Genomic DNA, 16,649 nt, shown 5'->3' on the forward strand with positions numbered 1-16,649 from the left:
ATCAAGACTTTAAAAACATGGGGCGCCTGGGTGGCGCAGTCGGTTAAGCGTCCGACTTCAGCCAGGTCACGATCTCGCGGTCCGGGAGTTCGAGCCCCGCGTCGGGCTCTGGGCTGATGGCTCAGAGCCTGGAGCCTGTTTCCGATTCTGTGTCTCCCTGTCTCTCTGCCCCTCCCCCGTTCATGCTCTGTCTCTCTCTGTCCCAAAAATAAATAAACGTTGAAAAAAAAATTAAAAAAAAAATAAAAAAAAAAAGACTTTAAAAACATGCCATTGTAACTTATGAATAATAAGTGACCTTTCATGAATCATGGCATGCCTGGTGCAAATCAGAAAGCCCATGCTGTTGAAGGAGTACAAGCCACAAGAGGCAGAAGGGATGAGCTAGACTGCATGTGGCAGATTAAAATGCAGCTACTGGTGGCGACTCTGTGTTGTAAATATCTCTGATCTAATGAAAGGAATTGATAGCTTGAAGGGTATTTACTACTGAGCGAAAGTTACTGCAGATTTGCAGACTGAGGGGACGATTTGCAAAGGAAAGGCCTCACAAGGCACTCAAATGACTCCAGTGGATATTTTCAGTACTTTGGCATCTTTATTTTCTCATAATAAGTCACTTTAATATACTCTCTGCTGGCCAAAAGAATTTCCAGACATTAAAAATGACTGATGTTTTTTAGTCATGATAAAAACTTTTTTTTGACATTTTTAAGGAAATGAGAGTTAATTGCAAACCTATTTTCTGCAAAAGAATTCACAATAAAATGCATTTAGTAAATTTAAATAACCAATATACCAGTAAATTTTTTTTCTATTTCCTACTTTTGATTGATGTAACATGTTCACTGAAGTGTTCAATAATTTTATAAAACATTGAAAGTTGTTTTTTTTTAATTTTTTAATATTTATTTATTTTTGAGAGACAGAGAGAGACAGAGCATGAGCAAGGGAGGGGCAGAGATAGAGGGAAACACAGAATCTGAAGCAGGCCCCAGGCTCCAACCTGTCAGCCCAGAGCCCAACGCGGGGCTCGAACCCATGAACCATGAGATCATGGCCTGAGCTGAAGTTAGATGCTCAACCGACTGAGCTACCCAGGCATCCCAACATTGGAAGTGTTTTAAAATAATTTATACATTATATACATATACATTTATAAATACGTATATTTAGGTTAAACTTGTTTTTTACCATAACTTATGTTCCAATATACCAAAAATTCCTTTCCATCTTTGGTATTATGATATCCAAACATAAATTTTATAAATCTAGAACAGGTCAGGGTCTAGCGGTTTCAGAGAAACGACCTTCTCTCGTACCTCCTCTATCATCAGTTGGTACCAGTACGTGTATATAAGGTTCAGTTTTTTAACAATTATTGCCCACCTGGAACAAAGTATGCAACAGAGAGCGTCACATAAGCAAGTCTGGGCTAGGCTAGATGGTCCACGGTTTGATTCATTTACTTTCCCTCCTGATCAGCTTTATAGAAAGAAGACTGCTTACTCAGTAACACTTAGTAAGACCACTCACAGAAGGCTGTCTCATGGTGGTGGTTATAGTCAATTTAATATAGGAAGAAAATAGGCAAGAGATGAAAATAAATTTTGTGTTAGGGTAAGGACAACTGGTACCATATTTTTCTTTTCATAATATTTTCTTTAATATTATTATTACAATTTTGAATGTAATTAAGATTCAATCAATACACATGCACCCCCTACTCCTGGCATCACACTGTCACCTCCCCTATGAGGTCCCAGCACTATTTCATTCTGTATGTGTTGTTAACTCTGATACACAGGATCTCTGCAAGCAGCATTCTCTCATGCTGACAACCAATTATGCTGCATTGGTCATATTCAAAGAGCCCCAGCGAGACCTGACTGACCATGAATATCTCTTCCAGCTATTTAAAATTTCTAAGACCAATTCAAATTCGTATTTCCGGAGAAAATTACACATCAATTGATATATATTTATTACACATTCTAAGCAAGACTTAAATAAATCTTATAGCTCATTCGCAGTATCACAGGCTATATAAAACTAGGTAGCCAACAGGAGACAAGGGCAAAGCCATAAGGCATTGGTGCATTGGACATTACCTTTCCATAGGATTCTGAGAATCAGAAATATGAGCCCTTCTTGAATAAGACAGGTCAAGTGGTTCACCATGAAGTGCAGTCCTGGGTAGTGTTGTTGATAACTGTTGGACATTGCTGAGGAAAACAAAGAAAAATATGTTTGTAACACTGTGTTGGCAATAATAGTAGCTGCTTTACATGGAGTTTGACTGCAAGCTAAATATACTTCTGCTGGGTACATTATTTCATAAACATCACTTTTAATTTTCCATGTCTCTGAAGTAAGGATACTTCTCTTCATTTTGAAGATGAAGACACCAACTTGTAGACTAAGTAACCCATCCAAAGCCACATAGGTAATAAATGGCTCAGCCAGGATTTGTCGGAGTGCCACCTACTCCACAGTACTTATTATTTATTTATCACCATAAATTGAAACTTGATGGTGATTTTCTTTAAGTAATTTTTTTATTCATTTAGGCAATATTTAGGCAAGCTTCTGTCTACTGGCCCTGGTGCTTCCAGTCCTGAAAAAAATCACTTAAGCTCTAAAATAACAACTGCTATGATAAAGCATTTCATTGCTCACCACTTATCCCTGCCTCATTGTTTCTGTTATATTTAAGAAGAAAACCCAATTTGGGCTCCTGGGTGGATCAGTCAATTAAGTGTCTGACTCTTGATTTGGTCTCAGGTCATGATCTTGCAGTTCATGGGATTAAGCCCCCCATAAGGCTCTGTGCTGATAGCACAGAGCTTGGGATTTTCTCTCTCCCTCTCCCTCTGCCCATCTCCCCTTCTCGCTCTCTCTCTCTCTCTCTCTCTCAAAATAAATAAACATTAAAAAAAAGAAAACTCAACTAACAAACATGATCTAGAGCTGTATTTAACTGTGCAAAAAAATGGAAAATCAATATCTCAAAATAATACACACACAGTAGAAACACACTTCAGTTCCATGATGCACTGCTTCAAGTTACAATTCATTCTGTGATATTTTCATTTATTTATATAACAGCTAAATGTTTTATACTTTTGATTTAGTTTTGTGTTCTCCCCATTGGAAACAAAGTGATACTTGTATTCAATGTGCGCATATTAGTGTTTGACATCCTTTGGTTTTCTTTGATGGAGAACATGGAAAAGATTTTATACCATAAAATGAAACAGACAAAGGATTTGGAGCTTCCATATGGAAGTTAGACTTAACAAACCCAAATTACTGAAACTCCATGCCCTAAATATATACATTTATTCTTTAATGCCAAGTTGAGATAATTCATTTTCTAATTCCATTCTTACCATTCCCATTTCTCACATCCATTCACTTCTCATGAAATTCTTTTCCTTTCTCCTATCTCATACTAATGGCCGTATTGGGAAAATCCCAACACATATTTTCTGTTCTTGTTTTTCATTTTATCATGTTTCTTTTTCCAAAATCCTGTATAATCTAAAATACTATGTTGCTTTAGCTTTCCAGAAATTTACGAGCCTAAAGGCCCAAGAAGTGCCATGTAAGATCATGGAAAAAATATTTGCATGTAGAAATTTATGTGCTTTGCGAATCAATAATAGATATGAATTCAATGGTAAGAATTATCTTACTATTGCAGATATCTGGGGAATACAGGTCCTGTAGTTACTGCCTAGCTATTTCCCAATGGATTTTATGTAGAATAAGAATTCTCCATTGCCCTGTCAAATCATATCACCTACACAGACTTTTTGGCAGTGAATGATATGTGAGCATGGCAGTATTAATAACTGGGAGAAAAACATTCTTGGTTCTCATTTAAGATGATAAAGCTATGCCATCAAGCACGCTCTCTTCCTTCTCTGTCTTAATGACACCATAAAGCACAGTTACATTTTAAGAAAAATATTAGAAAAATTGAAAACTCAGATTTTCATAGTATTTAAGACTGAATGATTATTCAAAATACCAAAATTTTCAGTATTTTGTAAATAAGGACACACACCAAATTAAATCTATTTAGTAAAATTTTCTTCCAAGGGAGATATAATCCCTTTGTGATTATAAAAGCACAGCATTACTGATGTCTTTGATAACACAGACCTAAATCAAATGAACACATACTCTGTTGCTTTAAATGGTAATATTTTCAATCCTTAAGCAATTAACAATAGTTCATTTAAAAAGAAGTGCCTTTAAGAGCTATGTTTAAGCATCTCCCTTTTTTCTCTTTCTTTCTTTTGAAAAAAGAGATGTGCTTTGATAAACTGTATAAACATATTATGCGTTATTAAACCTTAAAATTATATGCTTGGCAGATAGCATATAGTTCTCTCTAGGGCTTTATTGCAGTCTGTGGAACTTATTAGTTATGATTTCATTGCCAGTGGCAAAACACAGAATGTTCTATAAATTAAAACATTTGGCTATGGCTATGGGAAATTCTCCATGATGAGCAGGGATTGGAGGTGGGGTGGGAAACAAATCTAACTGTTTTCATTCACAAAAGAAAAAAATTCAACGTGTACTGAATTTGTGCTTCAGGTTTGTTTATCTCAAGAACTGAACATTCTAAACAATGTGGGAATTGCAGTAATTTTAGAATCAGTGTGGATAAATTTACAAGTTAAATCACAATGTTTACAAAAGAATGTATAAAGCCATACACCTACTTATACCAGATGCTGGTAATCCAGATAGTGGGATATCAATTAAAAAGAACGATACCTTGGTCATTCTTCATGTTGACTCCATTGTGCCAAATACTACTACTTATGTGTTTCTTTATTCATTTTTTAGCACAGGAGTATATTGCTATTTCCTGCTATTTCCTATCACCATGTTGATGTTTACAATCTCTTGATATTTAATTGCATGTTTAATTAAATTATTTTATTAGAATTGACAAATATACATTCCACCATTGATCCTTGTAGAGAAAGCCAAATTATCTTCTGACATAAATCATTTTTTGCCTGGTATTGTATAAGTTCATGACTTCATGTTCATCTGTATTACATTAATGTAAAATTCAACTCAGGCGCATATTTCTATCACTTATAGATGTGTATATACTATTAATGTAACTTACAGCTTTACCCAGGATACAAATGATCAAGATTAGGTAATTGCAAATAAATTATCAATGCATAAATTACAAGGACACTTTCAAATGAATTACGATACCTAATTAGTTAAACTTGTCAAATAATTACAGAATAATCATGCTCTCAGCAACTGTCACAAACTGAAGAGGTTTGATTCAGTAGAACTTGTATAAATTGGCACTTGGGTAAGGCATCTGCAAACTGTGGCAAACAGTTTTCAGTGCACAGGGCTAGAGGGCTAAACTTTGCAGTCGCTGTGACTGCATTCCTTTGGTCCTTCACAACCTGCAACCTTATCCTTTTTGTTTCTCCCTTTCCTTCCCACCCCCCTTCTCCTCTTTTTGTTTTTTGCTATCCTCAATTTTTATTAGAATTTCCAACATGGTATGTATAATCCATACTGCTACACCAGTACACTCTGAATTTAAGGCACCTGTATCTTTGGCTGTGGTTTTCATAAGCTTAGAAATATATGTGCACCTATTTTGGTTTTCAAATTCTATATTAAACACACAGAGTGTGTCTTTAATAAAATAATTGTCAATAGGTTGGCTTCAATTAGGTTTTTCATTTTTCAGACTGTGAAAAATTATAAGTACTTGCTGGCTTCTTCACTTATTATAGAGTTAGTCTTCATGCAGTTCATACCCTCGGTGATCTCTTTCTGAACTAAAGCCATAAATATCCCTTTCGTAGCCTGAATTCACCTGCCAGAAACTATTTTAAAATTATGGTGTCTTATATGTGGGGAAATGCACACACCTACATATGCATTCCACCTAGTCTCAGCCTTTTTATAGATATAGGAGTCATGAAAATTAAGACAAAAGGAATGAGGATAATTGTACTTAGTTCATACATTGAGCTGCATTGTTTGAAATGTGCAAGTGGTCATGATAAAAATTCTCAATGTGTCTCATAGCTTGCTGTTTCTAAAGAGCTTGGAAATATATTTACCTTTCTAAGCTGGAAAAATGTGTATAGAAATTGCATCTACTTTTATTTTATTTTATTTTTATATTTTATTTTATTTTATTTTACTTCTATCACCAGTATATTGAAAACTCAAGCAATATTCTTTGCATAAAGCTTTCCTAACCATGCATCAATTGTACAAAAAAGTCATTGATGTGGAATAATTTTATTTATTTTCTCAGAAGTATTTTGGTACTTTTGGGGAATTAGTAGATTCATAATAAATCTATGTGAATAAAAATATTGAAATGGGGCACCTGGGTGGCTCAGTTAGTTAAGTGTCCAACTATTGATTTCAGCTCAGGTCATGATCTCCTAGTCCATGGGTTCAAGCCCATGTTGGGCTCTGAACTGACAGTGAGGAGCCTGCCTAGGATTCTCTCCCCCGCCCCCTCCCCCATGTGCTCTCTCTGTCTCAAAATAAATAAATAAACATTTTAAAAAATATTGAAATGAATGTGTGGTAAATGAGAGAGAAGTGGAGGAAGCATAATGTGAACAGAGAGCAATTGCATGGTTTCTCCCAATGGGTGCTTTGAGCATTACATTTTTCCCTTACACACAATATTAAAGCTTGTTAGTTCTAACTTTCTAATATTATAGATAAGACAACTAAACTTCAGAGGCATTGCATGATTCTTCCATTTTACTAGTTATCTATTACCTAACTAGTCATTTAGCTAAGTGTGATTGCCATGCCTAGAAGGATCTCAGTGGTCTTTCATGCTGAGATCAGCCCAAGTATATATGGAATGATCATAGTAGAGTGGAAGACTATTAATTAAATGGAAGAACTTAGACTACTACTACCTTTATCATTTACTAGCATGCTTGTACAATGCAAATACATATGCAAATACATTTGAGTTTAACTTATATACTGAAAAATGGATTCACAAATCAAATTCACTTATTTAGTCATCATTTTCTACTTGGGCATTTCTCTGATGTAGCATGCAGTCACTCATTGACAAACACTGGGCAAAAACCATATGCCAAACGGTGGTAGATACAGGAAATGTAAGTTGAAAAAGATGACTTTCTGTCCTGAGTTTATTTCACTTGTGCTGTGTTCAAGTCCCAACTGTTTTAGCTAACTTTTCATGGTCATGGATTATACTTGTAGCATAGTCAATGCCTTGTAATTGGATGAAGAAGGTATAGAATGAGCAGAGATTTGGGGCAGAAGTCAAGCTTGATTCCTGCTTTTTGCTTAAGCCTCACAGGTAATCCTTGACCAAATCCTCCCTGGCCCTGAATTCCCAATAAATCAATCTCCTTTTCCTCCCAAGTTCTACCACCTAAAATAAGTACCACCGTTTTAATCAAGATACTATGCAATAGCCTCCAGAGTATAATAGTCTATTCTTCACGTTCTGGCCCCTTACACCTCATTCAGCACAAAGAAGTCAGTAATCTTTCAAACAGACAAATAAGTCAGATTAGTGACAGGGACCTCTGGCCCCTCGGCAGTGGCCTATGGGGCCACAGATGATCTGGCTGCTACCTAATTCTCCAAACTTATATTATACCACTTGAATTCAGTTCCACTGGCTTCCTTTTTATTGCTTGAACAGATCCAATCATTTTCTATTTTAAGTACCTATAAACTTGCACTTATCTCTGCTCGAATGCTGTTTTACTAACTCTGCATGGCTAACTTCATATCTAGGGTTAATTTCTCAGTTCTATACTTAATTTTTGTCTCTTCAGAGGACCCTTTCTTATCACACTTAATGTGGTCCTTCTTCATTTTTTAGCAAACATTAATCTAGTGTCTGCTATGGACTGAATGTTTGTGTTTTCCCCCCAATATTCATATGGAGAAGCCTTAATATGATGGTATTTAGAGGTGAGGTCTTTGAGAGGTAATTAGATCAGGAGGGTGAGCCCCCATGATGGAATTAGCAGCCTTTTAAGTAAAGGGAGAGAGGTCGTTCTTTCTGTCTCTCTTTCTCTGTCTTTCTCTCGGCCATATGAGCATACAGCGAGAAGGTGGCTGTATCCAAGCAGGTCCTCATCAGATACTGGATGTGCTGGCACCTTGATCTCCTACTTCCCAACCTCCAGAACTGTGAGAAATAAAGTTTTGTTGTTTAAGCCACCCAGTCTATGGTATTTTTGTTATAGCCCAAAGTGACTAACATGGTGTCCATGAACCTAGTCCTGGCCAGTAACTGTCACATCACTCAGCTATTTCTTACATAGTCTTAATTGTTACTTGTCTTTTTTATATATTTATTTACTTATTTATCATGTCAGCCCACACAAAGTTTTAGCCTTCAAGAGGCAAAATTTTGTTGGTCTTACTCATAGAAATATCCCTAGGACTCATATCTGGCATATAATAAACATTCAACATATATATTTAATGAATGAATAATTTCACAATATTTTTTGAGAAATGTTTTGTGTCATTGATGGTGAGCACACATTTCTTTGCCATCAAGATTGAAAGAAAACAAATATGTCACATTTATTCATTCAGCAAGTACTTTTAAACACCAAATACATGTAAGGTACTGTCCTATGCTAGATACCAGGAATCTAGTTGTGAATAAAACATAAGGAATTGACATAAAGAAGAAGATAATTTAACGCTATACAAGTATACACTTAAATCAGAGACGATGCTAAATTTTATGTTATGTAGGATTTTTGAACCCTGATTAAAAATACTACATTAAAAAAAGACATGCAGTCCCATAATTCTATTTGAGGTATGTTGTGAAGGAGAAGCACAGAAATCTATGAAAATGCATAGTAGGAGGAGAGATTGAGGAGAGTCCCATGAAGAGTAACCTTTAAATTGAAGACTAAAGGTTATATAGAGGTTGCCCAGGCACTGGTCAAAACTCATACTGTTCAAATGGAAACTGAGCAAGGCCACAGTAATGGTTGCAGAGATGGAAAGGTGAAGAATGGCCCAAGAGGAGCCCAAAGGAGTCATTAGTGATGAGATACTTTGGTGCTGCCGTGGAGGGAACCCTGGGTCTCCTGGAATTATGCAAAAGCAGAGAATTCATTTTTAGGGCTAGAAAGATTTTCTGAAGGAAAACTTCCCTATGGTGAGTTGGAAAGGGTAAGCAGAATTGGAAAGGGTAAGTGAGTGGGACAGTAAAGGAGGAGAGAGGTGTAAGCCTCTTTGAGTTTGTGCAATGCTTAGAGATAATTCTATTAGTAACAACGGATCCCTCTGGAGAGTCTTCTGTGTATACCTGGCTGCCTCCTTTTGTCATATGTTGTTGCATTAGGTCTAAATAGTTTTCTTCATTTTCCATTCTAAAAACACAATTACTTCACAAAGTAAGGGGGAAAAAGTTTGTTTTGTTTCTTCTTTATTTGTTTTTAACATTTTATTTTTTTTTCCTATGAGAGAGCAGAGAAAAAGACTCCTGTACACTGGTAATATGTTTTTTGAAGTCAAAGCATTAGTACAAAGACTTTCGTAAAGACACTAAAAAACTAGAGAAGTTATCTCATACCACTCTTGTCAGTCCTTCTCGTCTTCCTTATTATTTGTAGACACACAGAAATGCCTTTCTTGAAAAAAAGTGCTGAAGGATGAATAGGAGTTATGTTGGAGGAAAGAATAGGAAAAGGAATTATTGGCAGAAACAATCAAATGAGCAAGTATTATGCTTGTTTAGAAAATTACTAGTAGATACTTTCTTTTTATAGTTGAATGAAAACTACAGTGAAAGACGTGATGGACAGGAAATCATCAAATACAAGTACGGGTGTTAGTCTCCTAGAGCTAAGACAAGCACCACAGACTGGGTGGCTTAAGCGACAGAAATTTATTGTCTCACAGCTCTGGAGGCTACTCGTCCAAACTCAAGGTACAGGCAGAGTTGGTTTCTTCTGAGGACTGTGATGGGAAAATATGTTCCAGACCTCTTTCCTAGGCTTGTAGATGACCGACTTTTTCCTGTGTCGCTTCATATTCTCTTCCCCCTGTCAATATCTTTGTCTCCAAATTTTCCATTTTTATAAGGACACCAGTCATATTAAATTGGACCCAAATTAATTGTCTCACTTTTCCTTGATTCCTTTTGTAAAGACCCTAGCCCTAAATAAGGTTATCTTCTGAGGGACTGCATACAAATTTGGGAGGAGAGGACACAATTCAATCCATAATAGCGTGTCAGAGTGCTTTTGTGAACTGTAGAGAATTGAAAATAAATCAACCATTCACATTGCTAAATATTTCACTGGATTATTACAGGGCCCAAAAGGGTTAATGTAGGAATACATGATTTCTGGAAAAAGTTGCATTCTTAGACACTCATATGACTGTGATTGTTAAAATGCTTTTATAAGCCATTGATTGAGTAGAAAGGAATCTTTGGAATTCATATTTAAATTTCAAACAAAAATACAAAGAAACATATTAACAAAAGGCAGTAGAAAAGGGAAGATTCATATGTGAGTGCTATATGAGAGGAGACCAGGATTAGAAAGTAAAACATGCAAAGACACAGGTCTATTGTGGACGTTCTTTTTTTTTTTTTTTTAATGTTTATTTAGTTTTGAGAGAGAGAGAGATTGATTGGAGGAGGGGAAGAGAGAGAGGGAGACAGAGAATCCAAAGCAGGCTTCAGGTTCTGAGCTGTCAGCACAGAGCCCGATGGGGCTCAAACTCACGAACCGTGAGATCATGACCTGAGCTGAAGTTGGATGCTTAACCGACTGAGTCACCCAGGTGCCCCACATTTTTTTTAAGTTTATTTATTTATTTTGAGAGAGAGAAAGAGCATGCATACATGAGCAGAAGAGGAGCAGAAAAGAGAGGGAGAGAGAGAATCCCAAGTGGGCCTTAGCACTATCAGTGAGGAGCCTGACATAGGCTTGATCTCGCAAACTGTGAAATCATGACCTGAGTTGAAATCAAGAGTCGGACACGTAACCAACTGAGGCACCCAGGTGCCCCACGTGGATGTTCTCAGATTTCAATATGATCAAAATGTTTTATACAGTGCCATATAATTCTACTTTTTGACTGAGCCAAATAGTGCTCAAAATCACATTTTAATTTTTTTCATTATGGTTGAATTTTAGAGTGTTAAGTGAAGGTGCAAAACAGCTGAAAAGTACTCTATAAGGATGTTCAGTGTAATAAGATGAGAAGTGAGGGCCCTAACCATGGACCATGGAGGTATGCTTATAAATAAAAATATCTCTTGAAATTATCTCATGAAATGATTTCTCTTTAATTATCCTCATACCAGAGTACATCAACTAAAAATTATCATTGACATCTTTTATGTTACTATTTTTTTTTCATATAAAATATACTACATTTTGGTATATAGTAAAATTTGGTCAAATTGTTTATAACTGTCAAGTAAAACTTGATCCTTCACGTTTTTGTCTTGAAGACACATATTGCTGTCACCTCACTTCAGTGAGTTTAGTCTTCGCCTCAGATTTCTTCCACACTACATCCTTTTTTTTCTGTTTTCTTAAGCTGTCTAATGTAGACCACTGTCGACTGCAGCTCATGTTCATTTCTTAGTTTTCACTCTGCCCATGCTCTATTGGACAACAATTCATGGAACTATTATGTCTGATTATGAGAAACTGTATCCAGTTCTGTAGCATGCTTATAAAGGAAGCCATGGTTCTTAGAAAGTATGGCAGGGCCCATAAAAAAAAAAAAAGACACTTCACTGTATAGAGAAAAAACAAATTGTAAGCATTGGTTCACTTAACAGATATGTGTACATCCCCTAAAGGCAATCACTTTTAACTGCTAATATTTTAATTCTTCTAAATTAAGTTTTTATAGGGTTGGGTTATTTATTTTTAATTTTTTTAATGTTTATTTTTACTTATTTTTGAGAGATGGAGAAACAGAGTGTGAGTGGGGGAGGGACAGAGAGAGGGGAAGATCCAGAATCCAAAGCAGGCTCCAGCCTTTGAGCTGTCAGCACAGAGCCCTACGTGGGGGCTCAAACCCTGAGATCATGACCTGAGCCTAAATCAGTCACTTAACCGACTGAGACACCCAGGTGCCCCCATTTAGGATTATTTTAAAATTGAACAACTTTAGATTTTAACCAATTGGTCCCCTGAGAAGGTACAGGTTTAGCTTATTTTCACCAACTCCTCTTTCTTCTCCCACTGGGTTCCACACAGTGTTTGCAATTTTTCATCTCTCAGTTGGGAAACATTGTAATTTAAATAATACACACATACACAGTTGTTTCATATTTTCTTTAACCATTAACATTATCTTTCAATCCTCAACTTTGGAGTATCAAGATAATATCATCTCTCTCTCTCTCCCTCTTTGCTGAAGAAACTATATTTAACTATATTTGCATTTACTTTCACATTTTCAATGACTGTTTTGTTATTGTAACTGCTTTTATGCTTAGTCTGTAGATACAGTCACATAGCTGAAAATCAATCTGTTTGCATTGTTATGACTACTTAACACTTCAAAGCCAGAGTGTTGCAATTCATTTCCTTTGTTTCAGCATTTGTTTGTTTAATTGTTAAATTTCATATTCATTTACTAATTACCCTCTTCCTTTTTTTTTTTTGCCTCCTCTCATTATTTTAGACATATTTTAGGACCTTTCTTTTATCATTCGCTGAGAAATGTGGATTGCAGATTTGAGTTGCATAGTGCTGGAAACAGGAGCAGTTAGGAGTCTGCTGCCCTAGAACAGCTGAAATATAAAGGGAGCTGCAATGACAATAGTGGCAGTAGATTCAGCTCAAATCCATCATTATTAGGAGTAAAATAGCTGGAAGCACATGCTCTCCATACAGTGTGTCAGTAGCATCGTTTTGCATAGAAAGCACTGCACAATATCATTATATTTTCTATCATGTAAGTCCTAAGATTACAGATAATAAAACCACTCCAGGTCATAGAGATTTCACAATTGACAACTGTGGTAAACACACACACACACACACACACACACACACACACACACACTAATTCAAGACTTGTTAGTAGTGCTATGTCACATTTTTATTGTATTTTTAATAGCTGCACTAAAATTTTTATTAGTTTTTTAAATTAGATTATAGGGATAAAAAATCCCCGAATTAGAATGAAGTGCTTTTAACAATGTGTATCCTTAATAGACAATAATTAATTGGGAAATGTCCATGTTGGGGGGCTAGTGGTTAGTATTTGTAAAGGATGACCTTGACATGGTTTGCGAGGCCTCCAAAGCAATTACCATAGAAACTGGGATGGAAAACAATGGCGAAAAGCAGACAGAACTGCTTGAATTAGTCCAAATCACAGACATTGCTCACCAGCATTAGATGACAGTTAACTTTTAATGAGGGACGACACAAGATAATTAAATCTTGACATACAATTATGAAAGAAAATATCAGGTAACAATCTTGCTGTGCAGTACAAAAGAAGAAAAGACGTTTTCTGAAAACTTTCCTGATGCTCTGTCATCTGAAACTATTCTTTATGAGTGCAGGGTGAAGGTCAAGGAGGTATCTCAACTCCATCAATCCTTTGGACAGTTACAAATGACCTTTCGCTTTCCATAAGACATTCAATATTCTGAATTGGAGGGATACATTTTTCTGTGTTTAGAAAATGGCAAAATTGAAACCTTTCCTATTGCAGGAGGCACACTTTTGTTGACTCTCTTGGACAGCCTGTTCGTTCCCAAAGCTTGTTCAAGCTATGATCTCATTTGCATTAACTACCTAATCTGGAGAAAAGCATCATTTTTATATTGTGTATCAAAAATTGTTCCACTTGCTGAATAATTTTTGCTCAAGCTTTGAAAAAACCAACACTGGTCTATCAGAGAATGATAATACCTCTTTTAAAATACTTGAGTGAGATTTAACTTTAGAGAAGTAGTCCATGAATTTTGCATTTACATTACAAAGCTGATAAAAGAGATAGAAACAAGATTTTATTCTTGAATTGTTTTTCCTATTTGATATTCTTAGAAAAAATTTTTGAGTAACAATTAAAATACATTTAAAAAGTTTTGGTTCAGAACTAAGACTCCTCTTGCTCTAACGAATTCAGATTTTTAAAATACTTTTTCTGAGTTTTCCATATAAAAGGTCACAGTAATCAAGCTGTCATCAACTTTTGATATATATAACAGTACAGTTACTGGCTAAAATTACATTTATAGGTACCTTAAGATAACACAAGACTTTAACTATACTTATGAATAAGTGCATTGTGACACATAATTTCAAAGTTATAAGCGTTAAAAATGCATGTGACACCAGTTCAAAGAGTAAGGCATTTTATTTTTCACTTATTTACCTAATTGTTCCTTTAATATAGAAGAATTGGCTCTCTTGATGTGTTAGAGACTGCTCTAGGCACTGGACATATAGCCAGGGAACAAGATAGCTAATCCTTGTCCTTCTGAAGATGCTATTGTGGAGAGATGAAGTGTATAAGCAAATACTTAACTAATACCATTCCCAATACTGCTAAGTTCTTTGGAGAAAATAAAACAGAGAAATGGACAGCTAATATGAAATTGGAGCAGAGGAGTGCTTTTTACACAGTGTGGTCAGGGAATCTTTGAATAAGGTGTATAATCTTGCCTGTGAGACTCTTAGAATTGAGAAGCAAATATATGTCATTTAATGAGTAATTGATTGAGGTTTTGGTCACTGATTGCATTCTTCCCAAAGCCATTTCTCCAGCTGAACCATTCAGACCGATTTTTACCTGTTCTCATTATTTATTCTAAACAGAAAAGGTAGTTTTTGACCATGGACTAATCTTATAGAAGATTACATTGCTTTGTTTTTTGCAATATAACTGTAAATTATTTTTCATGGGATAACTTCCTATGTTTACTATGGAAGAAGTTAATATACAAAGAGAGGTTTTCATTTTCTAAATGCTATCTTTATGTTGTTTGTTGTTGTTGTTGTTTTTGTTTTTGCAAATTATAGAATTAAGGCTTATTTCTGAGGGGCAGGGGCCAATTTTTATTAGCCAATAAACTGATACAGAGAACTAAAGACAACCCAAAGAGAATTGACAAAGTAAAAATAAAAATAAAAAAAGTGATTGATGGCATTGATATTTTAAAAGGTTAAAAATAGTTTTGAAAATAACTTTACTCTAGGATAAATTGTGTTCAGTTGCACTCAGACTATAGTTGGTTTCATGTTATTTAACCCAAAGATTTTATAGAAATATGGATGCAGTTCTGTTACCTCTCTCATCTGACAGGAAACACTTAAGGTTTCAAGGACAAATTACATCTAGTTAAGAAAAATAAAAACCTTTAGGATTAAAACTTAGTTGTAGCAAGATCTATTTTTAATCGGAAAAAATATTTTACCTTCTTTACTTCAGAATTTCACTTACAAAAATGATTTCCAGTCTACAAATAATGGTTTTGATTTTTGCACATTGTAAACTGAGATATAAAATATCCCATTGCCAAATCAGACTTGTGTGAATCAGAGATCTTAGTCCATATCAAACTATCCTAATAAGTTCAAGGTTAAAAACCACAGGGCACAAGCAAACAGAAGTGGCCTGGGATCTCTGATGCTTCTCCCCAGGTTCTATCTTGCTGCATCAGAATATACTCCAACCCAGATTAACCTGGGAGATTGTTATTTTTAAATTTTTCTAAATGTTTATTTATTTTTGAGAGAGACATTGTGTGAGAGGGGAAGGGGCAGAGAGAAAGGGAGATAGAACTCCAAGTGGGCTCCAGGCTTAGCGCTATCAACACAGAGCCCAGTGAGTGGCTCAAACTCTGGAACTGTGAATTCATGACCTGAGCCGAAGTCAGATGCTTAACCAACTGAGCCACCCAGGCACCTCTAACCTGTGAGATCTTTAATAATGCATACAGCCAGATCATTTCCTCAGAAAGATTCATTTTCATCATGAAATCCCTCCATTTTATACTTAGTCAAGTAGCTTATGTGACATTCTTTAGGGACCCATGCCGGTCCCTAGATTTGGGATTTGCAGATTTCAGGTTTGCTTACCATCAGCAATCCTAGCCAAACAGATATGTCCTGGTTTATAGACAAGGGTCCATAGATGGGAGTTCTCCTTTTAGCAAATAGCAAATTTTCTTTTACCAAGAGATCTATCATTTGCCTGTTTAGAAGAAGATTTGACTGTCAGATTCTTTCTATCCCTGGCCATTATCTTTACTTCCTCTTCAGCCTGGAAGAAAATGTAAAACAGAGCTTCCATTTAACCTTTTATTTCCCATAAGCAAACTACTATACTCATTCCAAATTGTTCAAGTTCATATACATTGGTGGAGGAACCACATTTAATGGGATAACAAGTATTTTCACCAGCAAGCATCTATGACAAGGTGACAGAAACCTTGTTTCCCTTTTTTGCTCATCAGGAGGCAAGCCAGCTTCATCTCCAAATCATAAGGATCGTAAGGATTGCCAATTAATCATCACAACAAAATCATTGACACAATTCATAGAAACTATGGTTTCTTACTATTCCTATGTATTCATCATGAAATTAATGAA

Source organism: Lynx rufus, unplaced genomic scaffold (assembly GCF_022079265.1).
Source record: "Lynx rufus isolate CCGP_SWC_20201006 ecotype Redwood Valley unplaced genomic scaffold, mLynRuf1.p SCAF_12, whole genome shotgun sequence".
NCBI classification, from domain to species: domain Eukaryota; kingdom Metazoa; phylum Chordata; class Mammalia; order Carnivora; family Felidae; genus Lynx; species Lynx rufus.